The sequence below is a fragment of the Cyrtonyx montezumae genome, unplaced genomic scaffold, assembly GCF_038088225.1.
Source record: "Cyrtonyx montezumae isolate F1298 unplaced genomic scaffold, pur_monq_1.0 scaffold_1, whole genome shotgun sequence".
In the NCBI taxonomy this organism is placed as follows: Eukaryota; Metazoa; Chordata; class Aves; order Galliformes; family Odontophoridae; genus Cyrtonyx; species Cyrtonyx montezumae.
Genome location: NW_027071825.1, coordinates 11,915,089 through 11,939,394, shown reverse-complemented (window position 1 = coordinate 11,939,394; position 24,306 = coordinate 11,915,089).

The window sequence follows — 24,306 nt, the reverse complement described above, 5'->3', positions numbered from 1 at the left end:
CCTGCCACCAGTTCTATGAATTTCAAGAAGAAAAAGAAAAAGGAGCATCACTTTTTAGCTGAGATATGAGGATATTATTCTGTATCCTCTGAAAGCCTCAGTCTTAGCCAATATAAAACCATATCTATTCCATTTCTGGGGAACCAAAGTTTAGTAGACACTAGATGCATCATTTACTCATTGCCTGAAACTACATGCATGTTTGTAGGTACGGCAGTTAAACTGAAAAGCACACACTAGCAGTTTTCCTCCGTGAGCTACTGCAGCTGCCATGATTCAGGGTGATTTGAGAATTAAGCAATCTTTTCTTTCAGAGCATTGTAATTTAAGAAAGGAAGTGTCTTAAGATGCAACATACAATTAGAGGCAATATGACAACACAGAAAGATCTCCAAAAAGTATGACTTGAGGAACTTCTTAATAACCTGAAAAGTGGAACACAAGTTTAAAAAAAAAAAAACACATTGATTTCTACATCATATTTACAAGAGCTAGTGTTGTGAAATACAAATTACAGCTTCTTGTGACAGTGTAAGCCTTTAGCCCCAGTGTGATCCATCCTAATGAGAACAAGTGAGTCAACAGTGCTAGCTTTATTCAGTCACTTCCCAATAAAGCTGATACCTTATAGTCCCTACCCAATGGAAGTAACTCTCAGTTATATCCTTGTCTCAGTCTTTCCTGGCCACAACAGGGAGGTTAAACTGACCCTCCCTGCCCTGCTGACAACAGGGGCCTTAAAGATCTCTTCCTTCCCTCCTACCAGGAGAGAGGTTTCTGCCTTCGGAGCCCTGCACCACATACCAATCTTAGGGTGGAGCACACTCAGAATAGCTCAGTTACACATAAAGTTACTCTGAATCTGCCCAACTTTCATTAAGACTGGAATCCCTCTTAGGATGAGCCAGAATTAAATGGAATGGATCTGGCACAGGTTTAATTGGTGAGAATTATGAGTTGGCAATTTCTCTTTTCTCCTCTGGCTCACAAGGCTGCAGTGCCTAGTGAGGAGGGTGGTTTCCCTGTGTCCCCGGGGAACGCTGCTGCTGCAAGCCTCACTCAGCTGCTTCTCAGAGGAGCAGCCCCTTTACCCGCCTTTCCTATGATAAACTCCTCCACAAACACAGAGTCACTGGAGAACAACGGTAAGTGACAGCGACTGAACTGTAAAAACATGCTGACAACCGATTAAGCAAAAATAAAACAAGACTCAAATAGCACTTCTGCATAATTCCCGATTTGCATAACCAAAAGGATGGCAAGCCTCCAGCCACAGTTTGTTTCCTGCAGCAGAGAGAATGATGTTTGGAGCACTCCTTTGCCAAGGGGACTTCAGAACTCAGCAGGGCACAAGGAGGCCTGGGTGGCCTCACACACAGCCGACCTCGAGGCAGCCAGGCCTCCTGCTGTGGTCACCTGGGCTGGGCTGAGTAGCCCCTCAAAACATCCGCAGGAGCAAAAGCAAGCACAAGGCCACAGCATCAGGCATGGCTCATCACAGACCTAAGCAATAGACAAACTGCAGCGCACCAGCCACTGTCAGCACTTTATCTATGAAATTACCTCAGCTAAAGCAAGAGGGCATCCCAAGGTATCATAAAACAAAAACCAATGCCTCTTGCTAGACAAAGCTCAGTGAACCACTAACCTTGAGAGGAAAGGTTATTGAAATTATCTAATACTGCACTACTACTTCTAAAGCATCTCTAAATTTTGGACAATTAACTTGCATGGCAGCCCTGCTTCTAAAAACAGAAAAGAAAAATACAAAAAAGCCTTGAAGAACAACCAACCAACATGAGGAGCATTTAATCATTACCTTCACTTGGTCTGGGCTGTGCTCCTCTGTAGCCTTCAGCATCTCTTACACTCTTTAGTAAACCTGTACCCAAACCTACTCAGCAGTCAGCAAGGAGCTTCTCTTTATTAAGGGTTTTGTCTCTGTTTTTACATTACAATTTCCAAATGATCCACTATGGAAATTAATGTTCCTTTAAATTAACATATTCCAGTGGGTTAATTAACTGAGTCATCAACATCCGTGCACCCATGAAACAGCAAACGAGTGCCAGCAAGGCAAATATTGTGGCACTACCATGACTAGAAGAAACTCTTGCTGTGGAGCTGGGAATATTGAAGTCTTATTAACTAGACTTAGGCTGCAGCCATGCAAAGTTTGGTCTGATACTTCATTTGAAAGCAGAATTTTAAGTGCTTACATATCAAGTCAATTAAGCTCAGTTGAAATACAACCTTTTATAGAGGGTGTGGGCGCACGCATTCAGCCAAGCTTTCATTAAAGCTGCTTGAATCTCTTTAGAGAAACTGGCTTTAATAGAAATGTATTGTTGAACTGATGACCCTGTTTCCTGTAAGAAAGTTGGGAAGTGTTCTGGCTAATATGGTAGAACATGTCAGTTCCACAACAAAAAGTCTCCAATCAGTCCAGTTCCTGCTATTTCTACCACAGCAACCACAGCAGAAGAGTTTTGTGAAGTCATGACATCTTGTCCTCTCCTGTACTCATTAACCCAGTTCTCCAAGGACAATAAGGACGTTTAAATGTTTCAGTGGTCAGATACAGCCTTGGTTTTATGCAGATTTTCAAGACCTGTTTATGCAAAAAGGGAGCTAGACTGAATTACTGTCTTTAGCCAAAAGAAATCTGCAGGAGAATTCTTCTCGTTTTAGTTTTCTAAAAGCTGAGGAGACTGCTGAGTCTGTTTCATGTCAACCCAATATCTACTGTGCTGTAACAGAAATAGCATTGGACTACCAACTTCCTACCTATAGCTCTGCTTTGCATTCCAGTTCCTGCACTTTCAGGATTTTCACTAAGGTAATCTACTAGAAGACTAGGTCAGTGATGTTCAAAGCAGTATTGTTTATTGATGCTGCCTCTCTAGCTGTTGTGGTTCATGTTCTTCATTTTCCTCTCTTCCTCATCTGTATACTCAACTCTTGCATCTGTCTCCCCTTTCACAAAGGGCTGCCTATCCCCATTCCTTATAGAGTTCCTCAAAACTAACCTTCCATTGTACAGCTAAGCATTTCCCATTTCTCCTTTTCCCCAAAGCACTTAGCACTGTTCATACTGCGTCTTCCCTGCCTAGCTGATACTGTCAGCTTTGGTGGCAGCAACAGCAGTTTCGAAGAAATGTTTTCTCTGGGCTTGAAACAAAGGAGAAAAAAAACTTGTTCTCAAAATGAAAGGAGTGAGAGGAAAAAGAGATGGAAGGAGAAGTAATGGCTGATGGAGTTCCTTAGGACTTCTATTATCCTGATCATGACAGTTTTCAGTTCTCCGGAAGATTTTTTAGCCCTTCTATTGGTTGGTATCAATTCTTAGTCTGAGAAAAAGAACATTAGAACCACTGAAGTAATTAACCTATGAAATAATGATTGTGATGACTCATAGTCAAGGCTAATGAAAGTGTTTCTGTGAGAGCCATGAAATATAACCATGATTTCTTGTTTAAAGTTAGCATGTATGATCTGTATTTGCAATGGGTGAGAAAGACAAGATGATCCAAAAGAACTGAAGAAAAACGTTTGAGCTCAAGAGAATACCAAAGCACTTTAATGAGAGGCCCAGTATCTGAAGGATGGCCACTAAAAATGGAAGGAGAACTTGAAATAAGAAAAGGCAAAACCTAGTGATATTTACACTGTGTGTACATGTACACTTAATATCTCTAGTACATGCATATGCATTCATATATGAACCTCCAAAGCAACCAAGCCCTGCATTTAGCAACACCTACCTAGTGAATAGGTTTCCCCCCTCCCTAGATTTTTTAGCTGCATCCACATTCTCAGACCTGATTACCTATGCTGACAATTCAGTTTTCACATTTAATTAACATAAAATCTTTGGAGCCCTGCTTTCTTACCTCTATTATCCAAATTGTGGGAATGAAGCTGACAGCAGATCTCTTAACAGCCAACTAAGTATGACCAGTGCAAATAATTAAAAGATTTCCAAGTTCTTTGAAAAGCAGAATTATTGAAAGAAATTCAAAATAATCTCCCTCCAAGGAAAATAGTCTAAAGCCAGGAAAACATTTATTGTTAAGCAGAGTGAATATCTAATTTGAAGTAGAAGTGTTTTTTTTTTTTGTTACTGAAAAAGAAATAATCAGAGATGAGAGCGTGAAATCCCTAGAAATTCTTGATTTGATAAGAAATACTCCCTCTATAAAGATACTAACTTATGTTCTATTTACTCATCCACAAACACTAATTCTACTGTCACATCTTGCTTTGACTGAAGAAGATATATGATCCATAATATAATTTGTTGTGGCTTGACATAGTGTATAGATGAATACTTTGATCTGCATTAGCTAACCCTGGAACATATTATTGAAAGTTACTGCTGACTTTGATATTCTGCCTTTATATTTTCACCAAAGGCAGCACTAGCTTGAAGTTATTCATAGAATGCCCTTGTATAATGTGATAGATCATACATGAATTCAGCCTATAATCATTTTGGAGGCAGTAACAACAAAAGACTGTCCAGATCCTGGACTAATAATGTCTTTTTTTATTAAAGAAAACTGGTATCCAGTGTTCATTTTCTCACTGCTAGAATAGCCATGGAATCAATCACAGAAATCTGCAGCCTAGCTGCATCTGTAGTGGCATACATTTACTGATCAGGGACTATAATTTGAATCCAAATGTAATCTAGTCCTATTAGTTAAACTTTCAATGAAGTAGCAAAATGCAACTCCAATTTTGTTGATAACTTAAGTACTATAGTATCATACTGAAGTGGCTTAGTATTTAGTCTAACTGGAAAGTGAATATACAGATCCTGGTAAGTTATGCTCTGCAACTCTTAATACCTGCGCAAAGGCTCCTGGCCATCTCTGAGTCTTTTAGGAGAGGTAGTCCAGGGAGAAAGAAGGGAAGGAGACTTTTGTAGGTGCACATATGAAAGACTAGTCTTACAGAAAGCTGTTCAGATTTTACTAGTGCAGAGCTGCACAAGCCCTCTTAGATTTACAGCAACTCTTGAGAACCTTAAAAATAAGCTCACCACCCCTCTGTGGCAATTGCATCTTTACAAATGTCCATCATGCCATCATTAATACAGTAGTACAGCTTCTGTACAACTCCTATGCTGCTTCACCCTGAGAATACCAGAAGCAGTTTAGTTCATAGGTCTTTTATAAAGATATGAAGAAATAAAAAAGTAGTATCAAGCAAACTCTGCCTCTGCTTTTATGAGGATTGCACATACAGTATACAATTTCAACTCTTTGAGAAAAGATATCAGAATATTAATCATATGGAAAGTTAAATTGATCCCAATAACTTCCTAAGAACTAAACTGTAGGGCAAACAGGACAAGTATGAAAGTGCTATTTGTTGAGACCATAACCTCCCAATCCATCCAGAACACATTCACAGCAGACAGTGAAAGGGAGAGAAAATACATGGTCTTTTTCCTCCAGATGTCTCAGGGAAGAAAATAATGAGGCACAGGAAGACAGATTTATGTTGTTTCATGAAAAAAAGTGTTGTCTTTCTGCCTCCCTTAAATTTTCTTTACTTCTAAGGAAAAAAAAAAGTCACTGAAGATGAGTCAAAAGGCTGCTCGCTAGATACACAACCAAGGACCTGGGCACAGGACTGGATTTCATGGAACCCACTTTCATTCCTGCCATTTGCACCTTCTGTGTCTCTCTCAATCCTTCTTTAGAGCTGAGGAAACTAAGGCATGAAATTTTATAAAGTAGTTTAACATTCAGGGAATGTAAGTTGTTACCATATTAACAAGTGGAGCAAAGTCAGTGAATTTTGACCTTCTAATGCAAGTCTTAATACAAAGAAAAAAAGACAACTGTTTATTTGAGAATGACTACTTTGTACTTTTATCATCACAATAAAAATACAGAAGCAAGCCTGCCTTTAATACTTGTGTGGTATTACAATCCCTTGTTGCTGATAGTATTTTTTTAATGCTAAGAGCCTGTTGGCTAACTTATGTTTCCTCTGGGCATGTTCCCATATTCTTCTCCTCTTTAGGAGGCAGGCTCTTGTTGCTGCTCAGATATGTATCCCACATCTTGTAATCATTAATGAACTCAGGGGAAAAGGAGGGGGCAAGAGGACATTGTTTCAAAGTATGTTTCTGCCCAATTCATTTTGGCTTAATTTGCAGACCAAAGCAGAGCTCTATCGAAGCACGTCCTTCCTCAGTCATTCATCATGCTGCCCCCTCCCCCCATCCTCATTGCTAAGTAGATATATTAAGCAGTAATAATGCTACTTTGGATAGATTAGTAGTTTCTCAGCTCATTGGTTTTCTAATTTTGTTTAAGATTTGGAAAATTTCTTAATTCTTCCCCCCAAAAATAAATCAGTGGATTGTCAACATAAAAGTAACAGAAAAATTAATTTACTTCTTTGCACTGCAGCTAGGTGTTCAGGAAAAGAATAACCAACTACTGTCTTCAAAGAGAAGGCAAAAATCTAATCTAAGGCTTCCCAAAAGCAAAAGAAGCAGTAAGAGGGTGAGGGAAGAAAGGCAGTAAGGATTATTTCCTTAAGAGGAAAAAAAGAATAAAACTACTTTCGATTCCTAGAACGATGAGATAGGATCATTGTCAGCCAGTCCAGTTCTAGTAAGGATAGCAGAGTAGCTCTTTTCCCACAGCCCAGACCAGGTTTAAGTGACAAGCCTTTTTTCTAAAGACTTTGGAACAGACAAAACAGGAGCAAGGCCTTGGCTCATTTTGCTGCCTGTGCCACCTAACCAAGCACCTACTTTTATTTCCTGTCTCTGGCCCCAGGAGGAACAGTAGGAAATGCTCGCAGAGTGACTGCCTATAATTTTCATGGCTGGTACTGGAAAGTACAATAGGAAAGTTTCAGGGAAGGGTGGGGCTACCAGACATAGGTTTGCTTGGGTTAGTGCTCTTTCTCATTTCTTATCCTGTGGAGTTATACAAGAAGGGCTTCTGCATCAAACATATTACCCCTTCCCTCTACTTACTTTTGGTTACATACATCCATAGAAATCATTGCATCCCTCTTATTAGGCAAAAAGATTAAGCAGTAAGCTTGAAAATATCAAATAAGTGACAGTTTAAAGACAACAAACTTACTCTTCACACCAAAAACCAATGCACAGCAAAGGTCAAAAGTTCCTCTTGAAATGGGCCTCTGTGCTTGTTTGCTGATAAATAGGCATTTTTGTTTCTGTTGTATTATGTGTTTACCCCAGTAACATGAAATGTAATCAATAAATAAACCAGAGGGAAAAATTACAGTCCTTTAAATTAAACCAGAAAGATTTTACTGATTGCTTATGCACTGTGTCACAGGAAACAGGCAGCTACTTTCAGAACAAGTACTCTGAACATGTAGCCATTAAAACTGATTTTATTTCCCCTCTGCATTTTACTACCCAAGTGCATTTTAGAGGGACTGACAATCAATTCTTACATCTTACCCCAGAAGATCTTTAGAAACTAACTGTATGCTTCCCATAAAAAGTCTTGAATATTTTTCCATAAGACTTAAAAGTTTCTGATAAAAATCATAGTAATTACTGAAGACAATGATCTGAACTCCTGATAATTTGAGGAATCTCCTGCACTGTTTCTACATTCACTGCTCATGTCAGACACTCACTGTACAGAAACTTGCCAGCATTAGGCTGTGCTGACTCCAAACTGAGCAAAAACAAAGCAATAGCATCGTGGAACTGTATTACTGCCTGTTTCTGCTACTCCCAGTAAAAACACTAGCTGGCACTGTCTGGTACTACTAATGCAGGGTACAGACAGCTTCCCAACCCCCTCTCTCTTCCTGCTGTTATGCTACACCTATCTGTATATCATCAAGTGTTTTGGACTTTTAATAACATTCGTGCCAGACTATGTTTCTTGGCTTGAATGGTTAGCTTCCTTTCCAGGATATACACACAGTGCTTTACACATACTTCTACCGCTGACATCATGAGAACACATCTCTTCTATGTTTAAATTTGGGTGTTAACCTGATTTCGCTTCTTCCGTATGCAGATGTGAAACTAAGAAAGTAAATTAAGAAGTTGTTACTTGCTTGAACCATTTTCCCTTGCCCTTTCACAGGGAAAGTAATAATCATCCAGAACAGCAGTCAGTCTGAAGCCAGGACAGTTTTCCAGAAATTTGAGTTTCCACATACTTGAATTATATCCCTAATGCAATCATTTTGACTTTGCATTTTATTACATCACTGAAATACTACTAGGCACAAAAAGAGCCTCCCCGCCTTGCTCAAGTCTCAGTTGGCCATACCAATAAGTAAGTCTTTAGAAATAACTATTAACAGTTGTGGAATCTTGCTGAGATCTGTCTCATCAGGACTAAATAACAGATCTGTTCAAATGTCAAACAAGCAAGACATGGGGTGGTCCCTATTAATCAGAGCACTTTAAAACTTGCTGTTCCCTATGAACTTCTCGCTCTATGAAAGTTTCTTAAAAAAAAAAAAAGGTAGGAAATAGGCAGCATCTTGCATAAATCCACATCTACTGAACGAATCCAGATGAGGACTCAGGCATTCAAACACAAGATCCTGGTGTTCTCAACGAGCCATACAGAAAGGTTTATTTAGTTTATTTCTATTCAGCATTCTCAACACAGACCATTTCTGAGGCTCCCACTACATTTGCCTAGACTGGTAAGCTGGCTGGTTAGCTCACCTAACTTCCACTTTCTTAAAAAGACACGCAATCAGAACTCATTAAAAGGAGGAGATATTCAAGAAGAATTTCTGCAACAGAGTACGAATAAGATAATCAGCCATTCATGCATTAATAAAGCTATTTCCAACACCATTATTTGAAATTATGAAGTGGTCAGCCGGAAAAAGGGTTAAGTTTTCTGTCATCCTTTTTATTAATCTTCCCAGCTTTCTGCTGCAAGAAAATTCTGTTAAAATCTAGATCAGTTCCCAGATCCAATTCTCATATGCTAGCCCTGATACAGCTGAAGAAGCAAACTGCAGGGACATATTCAGACAGCAAAAAAATAGCTAAAAACTGGTCACTCCAGTATTGACTCTGAATATTTCATATCAAAGTACAGCCTATATTTAACTTCTTATCCTGGCTTTAATCTGAACCAGCCACCCTTCTTGTGTCTGCAAAATTACTCAGGAAATGTCTAAGATTAAATTACTCCCACAGAATTCTCAAAAAAATCTCCTTCTCTTTAGAACAGAAGATCTGCAAGAACAGCCCTTTTGATATTTCTTTCTCGAGTAAGCTGCGGCAGTGAGAGGCATTAGAAAAAAAATAATCAAGAAATAATTTAAGTGAAGTTGCTTTACTTTAACAATAAGTGCAGAGTTACAGCATGGTTAATCCTGCTCCACCCTCTATTAATACATGATATTTTCCTTTTATATGCACTTTTTTTTTTAATACCCAATCTCTCCAATTCATCCAAGAATTGCTGAAACTCATCAACTTGCAGGTAGGCAGGAGAAGAAGGTATAATATGAAATACTTATACCCCATACTTAGTATGATGATGTCTGAATACTGATTAGATGATTAGAAGCCAGGTAATGGCAGGACAGAACATTTATGTTTCACATGCTGTTGCCTATAGTTTAATTAAAAAAAAAAAAACCAACAACTGAAGCCAGTACTAGCTATGCTATGGTACAACCTTTCTTCTCCAAGAAAAGGCTACTTCAAAATCACTCTGGACTTGAATTGATATTTGCACCCATTTAGGAACTTGTCACAGAACCAGAAAACATGTTAGAGAGCAGCATGGAATCTTGGAGGTGCTACACTCAGTCAATATTGATTACCGTAGACATTGATCACCACAGATCACTCATCATTTGTTTTAATGGAAAACATGGGAGTCACAGTTAAAGAAACCATGCTTGAAAAGATAATGTTGCATAGTTCTTTCTAGCTATAATTAGTGCACTGAACCTCAGCTTCCATACCAGGTAGGCAATTCCTTTTTCTTTACTGCACTGCCAACAGAAAACACAGAATTCCTCCATATCTAAATTCCCAAATCCTGCAGCTTTAGAAGACCTTCATGATTTTATTCTCTAATATTACAAACTCAAAGGCAGAACTAATAAAAAGAAATCAAACGATGATGCTATCTGTTCCCCACTGGACTTCGAAGTACTTCAGCTCACCCACAGACCCACATCACATTACTGGGCAAGGCTTCTCAAATAACAGACCCCTTCAGGGAGGACAGAATAAGTCTTCTGTTGCAAATTTACCTCCTGCTTATTTAATGCAGATCTCTAAGCTCAAATATGCCACTTTTTGGAGTGTGGGATTAGTTCTGAAATGCCACTCTAATATAGATAATTCTTTTTGCCTCCTTGAGGGTTTATCTGCCAGGCTAGACACTTTGTTAGCATTAAGTTGGTCTTCTGGCATTTGTGAGTGGAAGCTGGTGAAAATAGATGAGACTGGGTTGCAGAAGAACCCTAGGGGAGCAAAATATTATTAGATGGCATGTGAAAACTCAATTAAATTTATACCCAGTCACTTTCAGCATATGAAAAGAATACCTAGAGCCAAACATATGAACCCAAGTTCTCTGGAACCATCTAGCTTCCGTTAGCTATGCTTCCTTTCCTTGTACTATGAATCTACAACTCCTCTATAACCAAGAGAAACCAGATAATATGTATCAAGAGATAACTAAAAATTAATACACAAATAATGTGCTGATCAATTGGTTCAGGCTTACTGTCGTGGCTTAGACTTTATCACTATCAGTGATGGAAATTCATTACATTTTAGATATCTATACTTGTATAACAATAATACTGATCTCTGCCAAATAAGAACCATCTGCTTTATCCAGACAGAGTAATATTACCCTTATTTGTGTACTGCAATATTCATAGTATCTTGGTTTACTTTTAGGCTGATTTTATTGTGGTAAGGCCTCAGATCTTCTTTCTCTCATAAAAATAACACAATTATTTTGCTATAATAATTTGACAGCACCGATACTAGCCTGACACTCAGACTCTAGTCATCTAAATTAAACAAAATATTGCATGAATTTTTTTCTTGCATCTATGCACAGATCCTTAAAGGACAACAATAATTATGTTTCTATTTTGCTTTTGTAAGTAACTAACTCTAGAAACTCTCAATTTTTGCCTCTAGCAACTGCATTGAATATCACGTTCTAGCATATTAGGGAGATGGTGATAGAAATATACTTCCTAGATAGTAAGAAAAAAACCTATTAAATGATTTTATTTGTAAGAATAAATTAAACATTCCAAGATACCTTTATATCTTTACTATCTTATGTGTTGTAAATGCCTTAGAATAGCTTCAAAAAATTAGACTTTTTTTTTGCAGGACTTTTAAACATGCCTTTCTGTTTAAATGTTGAATATGCAGTTCAACCACAAATTTCCAGTAATTAAAGCTTAAATTGTGGAAAGATATTTCCAAAAGTCTGTTTGTTGTAAGCCTAGATCCAGGTTTAAAGGTGCATTTGAATTCAACTCTTGCCTTAACTCCTCTTTTAAAAAATAACCACTTGGTATTTAATTCTACCTTTTATGCACCCGAATGAACCAACAGAAGAGTAGCTACTTGACATTAAGTTCATCTGTCTGACAAAGCACTTCTAACCCCTTCCAAGAAAATATCAAGAGCTATCCAAACCTTTGCTTCTCAGTATCTTTCAGCCCAGATTTTGGTCAAGCTGTACACAAGGAGCTCTAAATAAGTCTGGAGATGTGCATCTATGGCACCTCTGAAAAATCAGAGCATTTGAGAAAGTTGACCTTGATCTTTTATGGGCTGTCTTTATGAAATCAATAAATGACAAAGCTTGCACTTCTTCCAGAAGAACTTAAACACTTGGGATCTATGAATCATGAGTAGAAGCATTATATCACTATTATCTTACAACTACAGAATATTAATTACGCTTTGCCTTATGTCATAATTGCCACTTCTAATTCCTGGTGAAGCTTGCTTGGCAAAGATGTACCATTCTAAAGCTTTAACATAATTTAACTAGAGTAAAGATGCTGGATGCAATTGCAGGAAGTGATACAGTGCATAGGTCTATCTGCAAGATACATTCCCCATGGTCCTGCACCAATCCCAGGTCACTGTCACCTCCTAAGTGCTCCTTGCAGTTGCCTTGAAATGACAAAGCAACAGTGGGAGGTGTGCCCGCCTATGGCAGAAGGGTTGGAACTAGGTTATCTTTAAGATCCCTTCAAACCCCAGCCATTCTATGGAAAGAGCTAAGAACAGACAGTTCCAGTTACTGCAATGTATGATTAAAAAAAATTAAAATTAAAACTCTTCTCTGAAACCCAAGACTATTCCTCCTCCTACCCGTCTCTCTCCTCAACAGCTTCAAGGAAAAAATCTACTTTAATAAATGCTATTTTTAACCATGTAAAACATCTCTATTGGCCTTAATCTCACATTCTGCAATTTAGGTATTTAGATGATAAAAAACCTCTGTACACCATAAAGCTGTACTCATTTGCTTTTATAAGTGACAGAGGCAGTACCAGATAAATATTTCACAAAAAACATCTACAATTTATTTTATATAGCATCTCTAGTACTGTTGAAGGTGAAGCTACATGAAAAACTGGAAAACATTCAGTTCCAGGCCCTGCTAGCATCCTGTTCAGATTGTGTTTCCCTACTCAGCCCCACATTTTTATTTTGTTGCGTCCCTCTTTACTGCCATAATTAGTTCTGTACATTCAGTAATGAAACAAAGCAACTGTTGATTTCATGTTTAAAAGCATCCAAAGAAAACAGTTTTAAGATAGAATTCAGGAAGCAAAAATCATACTTAAAAAACAATTATTTTTCAAGCTCTTCAAAGGCTTCTGTAAAACAGCTAGTGTCATTTAAAAAAAATGTTTCAAAAAACTTTCAAAACACAACATAGCTGAAGCAATCAATTTTGAGCAGCTTTGCTTGTAAACTACAGTTCAAATTCCTCCAAGAAAGTTTTTTTTTTTTAAGAAAAAAAGAATTCTAAGTTACCTAACAGGACTTGAACAAAGAGGTTACAGAAACGGTCAAATTGTGCAGGAAACTGATAGCATTAACTTCAGTCTACTTAGCATGCAACAGCATTTTAATGGATAGTTTTACTATGAGACAGTGTTATAGATCACACAGCCAAAAAAACACCACTAAGTCTGAGGCATTTTTCCTTAAAGATTACTTTTTTTCTACCCCTCAAGAGAATGGTAACAACAGAAGTGGAAAAGGGGACTGACCTAATGGCTTCACCTATAACAAAACTATTTTTCTTCTTTAACTTCTTGTGTTTACATTTTTAACTACAGTCCAAAAGGGACAGAAGAAAGTAAAAGTAATATACTGTAGGAGATCACCCACATATATGGAAATATTCAGTTAAAGGTTTTTCTATTGTTTGTAGCAGGCATTGTACAAGCTGTGTCTAAACTGCCCTGCTTCACCGAAGAATAAAGGAAGCTACACATATTTCTTTTCTTGACAGGTGGAAATACAGCTAATACTGAGAATATCTTTTTAGTAGCAGATTAAGTCCAACAGATGGACTGTAACCAATGACACCTATATTTTGGAGAAATCAGGAGCCATCAGCACAAATGCTGCTCAAGTTCAAATGCTTCAAGTCACCAATATGCTAACAGCAAAGGGCACAGTAATAATAGAGATGAGAAAGTTTAACATACTATTCCATTTCTGGTCCAGTTCTTCCTGTATTACAATATACTCTGCACATGAATTATACACACCTAAGTGATGCCTTATTTAATGTGTTTTTCTTCCACTCAGACATTCCCCTCCTCCCTCCAGTCTCCACCCTTTATTGGAAGGAAAAAGAAAAATCAATTTTGTTTTCCTCCTAGAGAAGGGCATAGGCAAGCTAACATTCACACATGAATGCCCTCTCTTCCCTGACCACCTTCCCCCACAGCCTCATACCCCAGTTAATCTAAAAAGCCGGATGCTGACACTTCAAAATAAGCTCATCTATGGAGGAAAACTGCTTTCAGGGTTAGAACAGAAGTCTCAGTATAGTGATGGACATGTTCTGCCAGACAGAAGATACATTTGAATGGCCTGCAAAAAAAAAAAAATTCATCCTAAATGGATACAAGATTCAGGTAACAGAGCAATTTGCTAGTCTAAGAGCTGTTGCACTTGACATGGGATGTGGCATACGCTACATTTCCTTCATCTGTAACCTTTTTATAAAGGTAGGACATAAACGCTATAAAAATAGATGTGGTTGAATGCATTAATACTGCCTTTTAAAGTCTGCCATATTTTTTTTAATTTACTTTTAGAAAATAAATCTAATGGCAATCAATTTATCAGAAAGTAAATTATGACTTGGAAGTAGGTAATGAAATAAACAGTACTGTAGTTTTGAAACATCTGGTATCTTAACTGAGATACTTCTTGCTTTTTAAAGCCTTAGTTTAACATCTCATTCTGCTAAGAACCAGTGCTTGTCACAAATTTTAGAATGTTTTTAACATGTCCTGACTTTAGTCTAAAAAAAACAGTACAATTAGAGACCAAGGATAAATACACAGTTACGGTAAAATGCTAAATTAAATTCACTCTTGTTTCTTCCCTGTGATCTTCTTGCATGTTCAACATCCATATTTCAAACTGTGTCTGTTAATTTTCCTGGAGAAAGAAGCAAGATTCTCCCATGCTGGTTACTGCTGTAAGTGAGAACCAAACCTCTACCACTACAGCTCTCCCTGTACAGCAGTGTTGACAGTGCCAGCTGTCTTCCCAGTGACTACAGCAATATAACTGCTGCTTCTTCAAATTAGAGGATGTTTTCACTGACAAAGGATTCTTTTCTTTTGAATGCTAGTACCAGGAAACAGCCACAGTAGCTACAAATCTGGCCTAGAACAGGAATTGTTCAGTGTTGAAATGATTTCTTCAGAGCTCTGTGTTGACAGCCCCACTGTCCAAGTCCATCCAATCATTACTTGTGCTACTAAGTGCCAAAATATTTTAAAATGTGCATTTTTAGATACACTCCTTCATTTTAAAGTTTTCATTTCTGTTCAAAAGAATAGTAGATATGACACAACTCTCACAGAAGTATCACAAGCATAATAAAAAAATGTTACCTTCCTTCCTCCTCGATTTGGTGCAGAATCACAATATACACTTACAGACACCCTAAAGAGATAGCACAGTTCAGCAGAGAATCATGAATAAGGAAACCTGTAGCTAGAGTGTAAAAGGATACAGTGGGATGCTGCAAAACGTGCATGACTTCAAGTGTATGACTTCCACCAAGATTTACCTGTTGAGATCAGCAAGGCTTTTGAATGTGCTCAAGCCTATGCAATTTCAGAGCTTCACAGTTTACATTTAAACACAAGGGTTTTTGTCATGGGACAAAAACCTGCTATTTTATGTACAAACAGACTCCAAAGTAACCACTCTATTCCTGCGGACTTGGCCAAACCTGGGCCCAATTTTGTCACGATAATTATTAGCTGATCATTGTTACCTCCTGCTGTAATCATTGTGCTTGCAGAGTGGGAATTTCTGTGCACATTTATAAACATGTACTGTTTGTTTTTACAAGATATATTACTGGGCTTGCAGACTGAGTGGCTTTTTGACATTTTTCTGTTATTTATTCATTTTTTCTTGATGATGTAAAGCATAATCCTATCATTCTCTATTTTACAGATAGTATATTCAGAACATTTTTTCCCCACTTAGAACTATTAACCCAGGAATACTAGTGGCATGAAAATCTGCATGCTAAACGTGACTGAAGGTAGCATTCTTGAAGTCTGACTCATTGTCAAAGAAATGTGGCTTTTCAACTTGATTACCAAAAAAGGACAGAATTGCAACCAAAGACTGTTTATGACAACAATGTCCTGATAACCAACTCACCTCAAACACCATTAGAATGTTATAGAGAATTATTGAACTACACATTTAAAATACCTTATAAAATACTTGAGAAATAACTCTACAGGAAGCTTAAAAATACAATTTGAAAGAACAGCAAAATGTATTGCCATAGACTTGGGAAGAAGGACAACATTACCATAGTAAAGAACAAACATCTATACAAACTAGGACCAGAGACAGCAAAGATGGATTTGCCTTTGGTGCAGAGGGAAAATAATCAATTAAGAGTTCACATTACAAGACATTTTGAAGTACCTGTGTTCTGCATGTAGCTATTGGAACTGTTTTTACCTGCAATTAATTGTGGATACTAAAGAAAATACTGCATGCAGTACACCCTTACTTTCTATCCCTTTCCCAGAGGAATATTTCTATATGTTCTCAATGCAAAATGCCATCTACAAAACTATGGGGTGTATTAGGATGCCTTTAACAACACCTCAGGACAGCAGCTGATCATTTGATTATCAGGCTACTAAGAGTAGAGTCACAAAGCTTCCAGAAGGTAAAAATCATAAACCTATGATTCTGCCAAATATATATTAAAGTAACAAAAACATTAATTCTGTTTGCACATCAGAAAGAATTACATTAGTATCCAGTGAGACTATGTAATTACAGAGCAAACTTGCTGCCACTTATTGCATCAAAACATAAATACATTTGAAGCCTCTGAAGAATCTGACAAATTTTAAGGTACGGGAAATTAGAAAATGTATCCTGTCTTTCCATTCCACACTGGGCTTCACAATTGTGAGGCCTCTTAGGGAGACTGACTTGTGCTGGCCAGGTATTATACCAGTGGATAAACAAGGAGTCTCTGACATGGACAAAGAAGAGCAAGAAGTCATTAGATGAGTGTTTTATCACTTGTAGTGTTTTACATATAGGGACATCTAGTCATCAAGAGCTCACAACATTCACATTTACATTAGATGAAATTAGCAGAGTTCCAGCTGCCAGACTCTACAGAATAAAAGGCTACATTTTTCTAGCACTCCCAAGACAACAAATTTGAATATCACTCCTTGAGTCACTCCTGAAGTGCCTGTACATTGCACTGTAAAATAAAGGCCTGCCCCTACAAGCTTAATAAACACCAATTTATTCAGAAAGAAATTTTTATCCTCACAGAAATCAGCATAATGCAGGTGCTCAGGAAGAATCCAGATGCACTATCAACTTCAGGCCAAGTACTCTTGCCAAAGTTTGACATCATAGCTAAGAGAGTCAGAGTGAGAACTCAGCGCAGTTTCCTTTTTTAGTCAAAATCCAGAAAAGAATTCTGTGACAGATTTCAAGGGCACCATCATTCCACCCAAGACTATCGTCTCCTCTTGGCTTATTTCCCTGGGAACAGCACTTGTTGCTTTATTTATTTTAATGTTATTGTTCAGACTTAGTTGGCCTGAATTCTTTATGTGCCTGATGTTTTAAATTGTTTGGATGCTCTGAAAAGCTTACAGACCACTAGCCAGAAAAAATAAGCACACAGAACAGAGCTGTCATGTACTGGGCCACAACACACATCCAATATTTGAATTGTATATGCATAATTTAACTCCTTTATGCAGTGTAAAAATCCACCCTTTATGCAGGTCCAAGCAGTTGTTATGGATTTTGTTCACCTTTTTCCTATTTCCCTAGAGAAAAAGAAGCATCAGCCACTCAATCACGTTCAGATTATCTGGGACCACAGAAGAGCCAGTCAGCTTCTGGTTTTGTTTTCAGCCAATACAAGACTACATATTGAAATGTATTTCAACAGCTGAATTTTTTTTCCCCATGCTGATCTCATTCAAAGGCAATCTTTCCATACAACCTTTATGAAGGTGGTGATGCACTGCCTTTCTTTTACCCCTAAATAGATCTCTGAAGAGTAAAGTTCAACATTGTTCGTGGATTAAGTATTTCCAAAGCTACTCCAAAGCAAGTCTAATCATACAAAAGCTTCGGAAAACACTTTATTCTTACCATTTCTGTGGAGTGCCAATACATGCCATAAAGAGAATAACATGTTTAGCTGGAATTAGTGATGCAAGAATTCCTCATATTTCTGAGAGGTTTGCACAATCAAATGACATATTGAAGTACCACATGAAAAGATACTGCATAATAGCAGTGTATTTAATGATGCTGTTGGACTTTCCTCCTCTCTTAAGTAACAAAAGACTTGAGCACCTTTAAGGGCAATTGTAACTCGTCATCATTTTGATCTTGAGCAAACATGCATCTGAAATTCCCAGTAATTCACGTTCTCTGCCACTTCAGAAATCAAAACAAGACCTATGGATTAAAACAATCTTTTGGGGGAAAAAAAACAAAAACATTTCAAGTTGTGCTGCCAAGAATTACACTAGTTTTCTGCTTTATGTAATTTGCTACATGTGTGAGCTACAAGCTACCAAAATTGGGTTTATTAATAAAAAAATAATATGGGCTAGTGTACAACTGCAAGGAAACAAAACACCCAAAAGTACCATTGGTAGCAGTTGTTTATCATCTATAGGTATATTTATTATATATGGAGAAGAGCCAAACTTCACAAATCTTTTCCTTTCACAAAGTAGAAGGACAGAGTCACAGAATTGTACAGAACGCTGTATTTTACTCAGCACCAAGTATATAATTTGTGTTTGGCTACAGCACAACATGCTGAAGGGGATGTACTCCTGACTGCACACATAAAGAAAGGAGCAGGACAACAAGCAGCTGACTATTTCACAGCTTCATCATTGAAATCCCAAGATATCACTTTAAGAATATTCATAAAGTGAGTGACAGTCCAAAGGCCTACCTGCTTGCTCCTTCTGTTGGATTTTTTATTCATGTATTTTTAGCTGACCTGTTTCTACTTTGCTAAAACCTCAGTGAAAAGTGAGCCCAAACCCACCACTGGCATAGCCCTTCAGGAAGTAATACAGCCAAGCCTCACCTTCAGGGGAAGACTGAGGAACAGCAAAAAAATAAGGCACAAAAACAGCATTAGGGAAAAGAATGACGGAGGTAAGGAGCCTAAAACTAACAAAAGCAGGTCCTGACATTTATATTTCAGTCAGATGAAGGGCACTGTGTTTGTCAGGGAAGGGTAGGATCACTGTGGGAATCCTTAGCTCCTCAGCTGAATACCTCAGTAATAGATGGCCAGTCACAGCACATGCCTTCTGTTCTTCAACCTTCTGCAATACCTTCCACAGAAGTGTTTTACACAGGGAAAATGACAAAGTTTCTCCTTAAATTGATCTGATCTCCAGGCAAGCAAACCATCTCCCTCCACTCCCTAACAGGGTGCTGCCCTGTGTGAAGACAGCAGCCATTTTGTGGCCTCGGGAGTAGCTCCAGTTCCCGCCACCCTCGTGAGGCCCCACATGGAGTACTGCATGCAGGCCTGGGTCCCCCAGCACAGAAGAGATGGAGAGCTATTGGAACAGAGGAGTGCATAGAGATGCAGGGGAGTCTGAAGCATCTCTCCAACAGAGACAGGCTGAGGAAGCTGGGCTTCTTAAGCCCCTGTAAGGGAAGGCTCTGAACAGACCTCACTGCAGCCTTCAAGTCCTTGCGGGACACTTAGAGACAGGAGGGTGACCAACTTTTTGCAATGGGCAGATAAAGATAGGACAAGGGGGAATGGTTTTAAAGTAGAAGAGAGGAGATTTAGATGAGGTGAAAACTTCGATGAAAACTAAGAGGGTGGTAAAGCACTGGAACACAAGCCCAGTTGTGGATACCTTGTCCCTGGAGGCATTCAAGGTTGTCTGATGGAATCGTGGGCAGCCTGATCTGGTGGCTAGCAACCTTAGAACTTGATGATCCTTAAGGTCCCTTCCATCCCAAGGAATTATGTGATTCACTCCTACAAGTACTTCTCCTAGGCTAAGCCATTCCACCCTGATAGAAGTAAGAAGAAAACCACACGCTCACCTGTTACTATGGAAACATCCAAGCACAGGAAGAACATAACCATCTTACCCACCAAATCCCTGGACAGTAATGACTGTGTGTCAACAGGGCCAAAACCTGCTTCTGCCCCAGCAACTAGGCCACAACTGTTCCTTTTAGTCCTAATTACTCTTAATTACTGCCCCCTCAAACCTTCCTGTTGGGGATAGAGGTGAGAAGAGAAAGATGACTTTCCAGTGAGCCTAGTACTACAAAACACTTTCTGTGGCTGTTGTTTGGCAGGCGCTGTTTATGAAATATGACTTGCCTAAAGTCATAATCTTAGCTTAAAGCATTTTGCTCTCCCTGACAAATTTATACTAAACTGAATTGTGGTTAATACAGCTCAGGTTCTCTGTATCACTTTGCTTTCTTGTCTCAAGGGTCAGTTTATCCCTTATACTTGCCTTTTGTCATGCACTCACATAGCAGAAGACATCAACATTTCTTCTACAGTAATCTCCCAAACCTCTCTCTTTATCAGCATTCTGTATTTTTCTGCTGTTTAATAGCCATTGTTGTTGTTTTGCTTGTTTTGGTTCACTGCTCCTAGACTCCATATTTTATACAATGCGTATTAAGTTTCACTTTCATTCATTAGCCCAGATGGCTAAGAGATGCTGCTACTGCTGAAGTGCATTGCACATTTCCTCCTTACACAAGACTGATGGCTAATAAAATGTCAAACATTAAAATTAAATTAATTTTACTGCTTTGGCAAAACTATCTAAATGGAGCTTTCTGAATTCAAGTACGGTGTGTGTTTTAGTGAGTGGTACAGGAGCATCCACTACCTGAAACAGCAAGGGGAGACTGGAGACATATAATGCAAAGCCTACTCCACTTGCCAGTGTTTAAGGGTTTCCTTAGTATAAGCTCACTGATACATACCACTCAATTACATATGATTCAGGGAAGCTGTCTGGTAGAGAAAAGTGTATGCTAGAAAATGTAGGCCTACATTTAGGTAAACATGCAAATAAGCAATGACACTAAAGCTAGGCATGTTAACTGACACAAGGCAGCTAGATTGACAGCTTGAATAAGTTTAATACTCACACTGATACCCTGCTTTCAGTCAAAGCTACGCTTCCAAACTGCTCAAGTGATTTTTTTAATTGCTAGATTTAAAGCAGTCTCTACTGGCACTGCTAAGAGTTTGACAATTACTGCTAGTAATGGTGATAAACTTTTACATTGGTACTGCTTGTACAGTGATCCTTCCAGGAATTATGAAAGTACCTAACCTGATATGCAGCATATTAGAGAGCCCTCCTAACTTCTGGGATCCCCCACAATACATAAAGATAAGCAAATATCAGAGTTGCATAAACTCCAGATATTACCTGAGCAGGGTACAGACAGGAAATCAGCTATGTGATAACTTAAAGTGACTACAGCAAGAATAAACATCCAAACAATTTCTGGACAGTCTTTTGAATCCTGGAATAATTTATATTGATCCTGGCTCTAAATGCCTGCGCAAGAAGGAAGGTATTCAAATTTAACAGAGCTTCTGGACTTAAGTAGTCTTTAAAGAGTGCAGTGGGTGTCAGCTCCTGCAATGTTTCTGAGGTGAGAGCAAAGAGACTCTTCTGTTTCTTTACCTCTTGGTTTTTCACACCAAGTCAGCAAACAAAGAGCTGGAGAGGCCAAAGTCTCTATCTATGGGTAATTTCCTCTTCTCACTATTGTACATTTTGCCAATCACTACTGCATTTCTTTTAAATACTTTAATAATAAATAATGTGATAGCATGAACTACTAATCAGTGTTGTGAAGGAATTAAAAGGTGATGGTCATCACATATCCAGACCTGAAAGAGCATGTACAGATATTCTGATGCTTTCTTACTCTTTCAATACCTGTGAAACTACAGGCCACAATTAGATCAACACTAATATTTGTTTTGTATTAAAAAGATTCCTAAGAACTGCCATAGGGCTACTGCATGCTTCTACCTGTGAACATTATTGTTCCTCACCTTCTAAATGTAAGTGGCAGTGTCTTCATGTAATGGGAACAAAATGCTGGTAAGACTAAGTCATCTTAGAACTGAAGGTCCATTCCTCTCCTAAATTTCCAGTGTCTTTTTCTCCTCTGTAATCACACAGAAAAAAAAAAAAAAAAAAAAAAAACAACCACAATTGTCTAAAACAACAACGGTTCTAAAATGGTAAGAAGAGAAAGAGCTGGTCTCTAGATCATAATGTTGTTATTCTCTGGTCATTTATAAATTTTTGGCAGGCAAAATACACAGGAAAAAGCAAAATTGAGAACTGAAGTCTATTAGCAAACTGAGGGAGTGTTTTCATTTTGTTCTCTGTGATTGAAAGAGTTTTCTATTCTTGTTCCCTTTATTCTCTGAATTGTCAGCCCTATCCAAAATGGGCTCTGGGACTTCAAGGGACTTAAAACCTGATGTGGCAAGTTCCACATTTAATTAAAAAGATATATTGACATCTGCAATCTCTGTTACGTGTGAAAGTGTTAGCAGTAAATAAAATGTGGTTAGTATTGCAGAAGATTCTCTCTGCTGCTTGGGAAATTGAAGAGGACTGTGAAAAGCAAGGAAAGAAAGCAAGGCAAACAAATGTTTCACAGTGCCCAAAGTAACAAGCAACTATGATGGCATGTTGAAAGTATTCCAGCTAGAAAACCCTCCCCCACCTAATTCTCCCAGCTGCATTTTCTCTACCGAATGAGTAGTTTACTCTACAAGTTATCAGAAAAGCAAACAAACAAGGAAGTTTACACAAAATCAAGGGGAACAGAATGATAGGACAATGACAGAAAACAACAAAAGCAAGGAAATACATAGATAAATGTCAAATGTACCCTCTGGACCTTTCCATTTGTTTTACAGCAGCTAATTTTAAAGACTCCTCCTTCCCTACTTTCAGGATGCCTCCTGCTGTGTCAAGATTTGAAGTCATTCGATACTATTTACTCTTAGTATCTAGTGTGGATTTCACCACCACTAATGGAAGCATATTTAGGAGTGAGAGAAGACTCCCATCACAGAACTGTTGAGGGCAGAATAGAATACATCCACAGCAGAGAAGCAAGTATGCTGACCTGTTGCAAAAATCTGTTCTCATGTTTTTAAGTCTCAATTTTACCACAGACTTCCTGCACAGAGCTGGATAATACACTTCATCTTTTTCTGCTTCAGCCCTCCATCTCTATAACAGCAAGATAATATATTTGCTTGTTCTTTGTGGGCGAGATTTTTTCAATATCACTGAGAATTAGCATGAAACAGAGGGTAATATCTCCTTGGATTTCAGCAGGAGGTTATTATTTGTATGCTTTCATTTGTATGCTTGGGTTTTCCCCAGCTGTATTCTTAGATCATAAGTGCTTTGGGTCAGAGACTGTATTTCAGTGTATGTGTTAACCACAATTCACACAGCAGAGCTCTGACTTGGGGTGGGCACTCCAAATGCCAATGAAAAACTGTAATTGAGTGGGGAATCAGGAAAGAACATGAGTTGCTTTTCTGTGATGAATCTGAATCAAATTTGGATAAATTCAGCCCTGGATTCTTCTATTTTGTTTGAGACAGGAACACACATTTCTAGCGCAAAAAATGCAGGCACTGACTGTGCAGATTCCTCTATTTCTGTAATGGTAGAGTGGAAAAAAGGAACAACTTCGTGCACAGAGAAAATTAATGGTTTTGGGATGTCATTTTCAAATAGTTATAAAGTTCTACATAACTTCTTTTATAATTTCTTTAATAGCCCTGTTATTACTTTTCCTCTTTAGTAAAAGGTCACACAACTATATACTGTCTCTTAGACTCAGTGAATGCATAACAGCTTCTTCTATTTTAACAGGAATCATTAAACAAATTCATAAATCAATGAAGTACACTGATGCATTACTTTAATTATCATTTCTGTTCAGATGGGTAGTTTATGTAATGTAATTGTTTACTATGTCTGAGTATTACGCTAAAGAAGCTTGGCTGGATCCTTATTTCAAAATCCATTCTAATTTCTTAAGATTTTTATGAAATTAACAAACAATACTTAAGAAATTCCATTAAAGTACCTCTCCCTTGTTGAGCATTTTAATTTTAAATATTCCTGTCACTCTGTGTGTGCTTTTGGAGATGAATGTTATCCTTAGATTTGTCAGTTAAACTTACAAAACAGTTTTTAGAGATTAAAAACCATTGGATGTCATTAGGTAGACTATTTATGAGTTGCGCAGTTGACCATGCTTAAAATACTAGACATAACAAAACAGAAAATGATAGATATTTAATATCATGAAAAGCACTGACGTTTTTCCTTGAAATACAAGGAATAAGTAAAAATGAAATCTTATAGAATTAATTTTCTTGAAAAAATATTTTTCATAGCAGAGTTGCACAGAATAGCTAAGCATTTAAC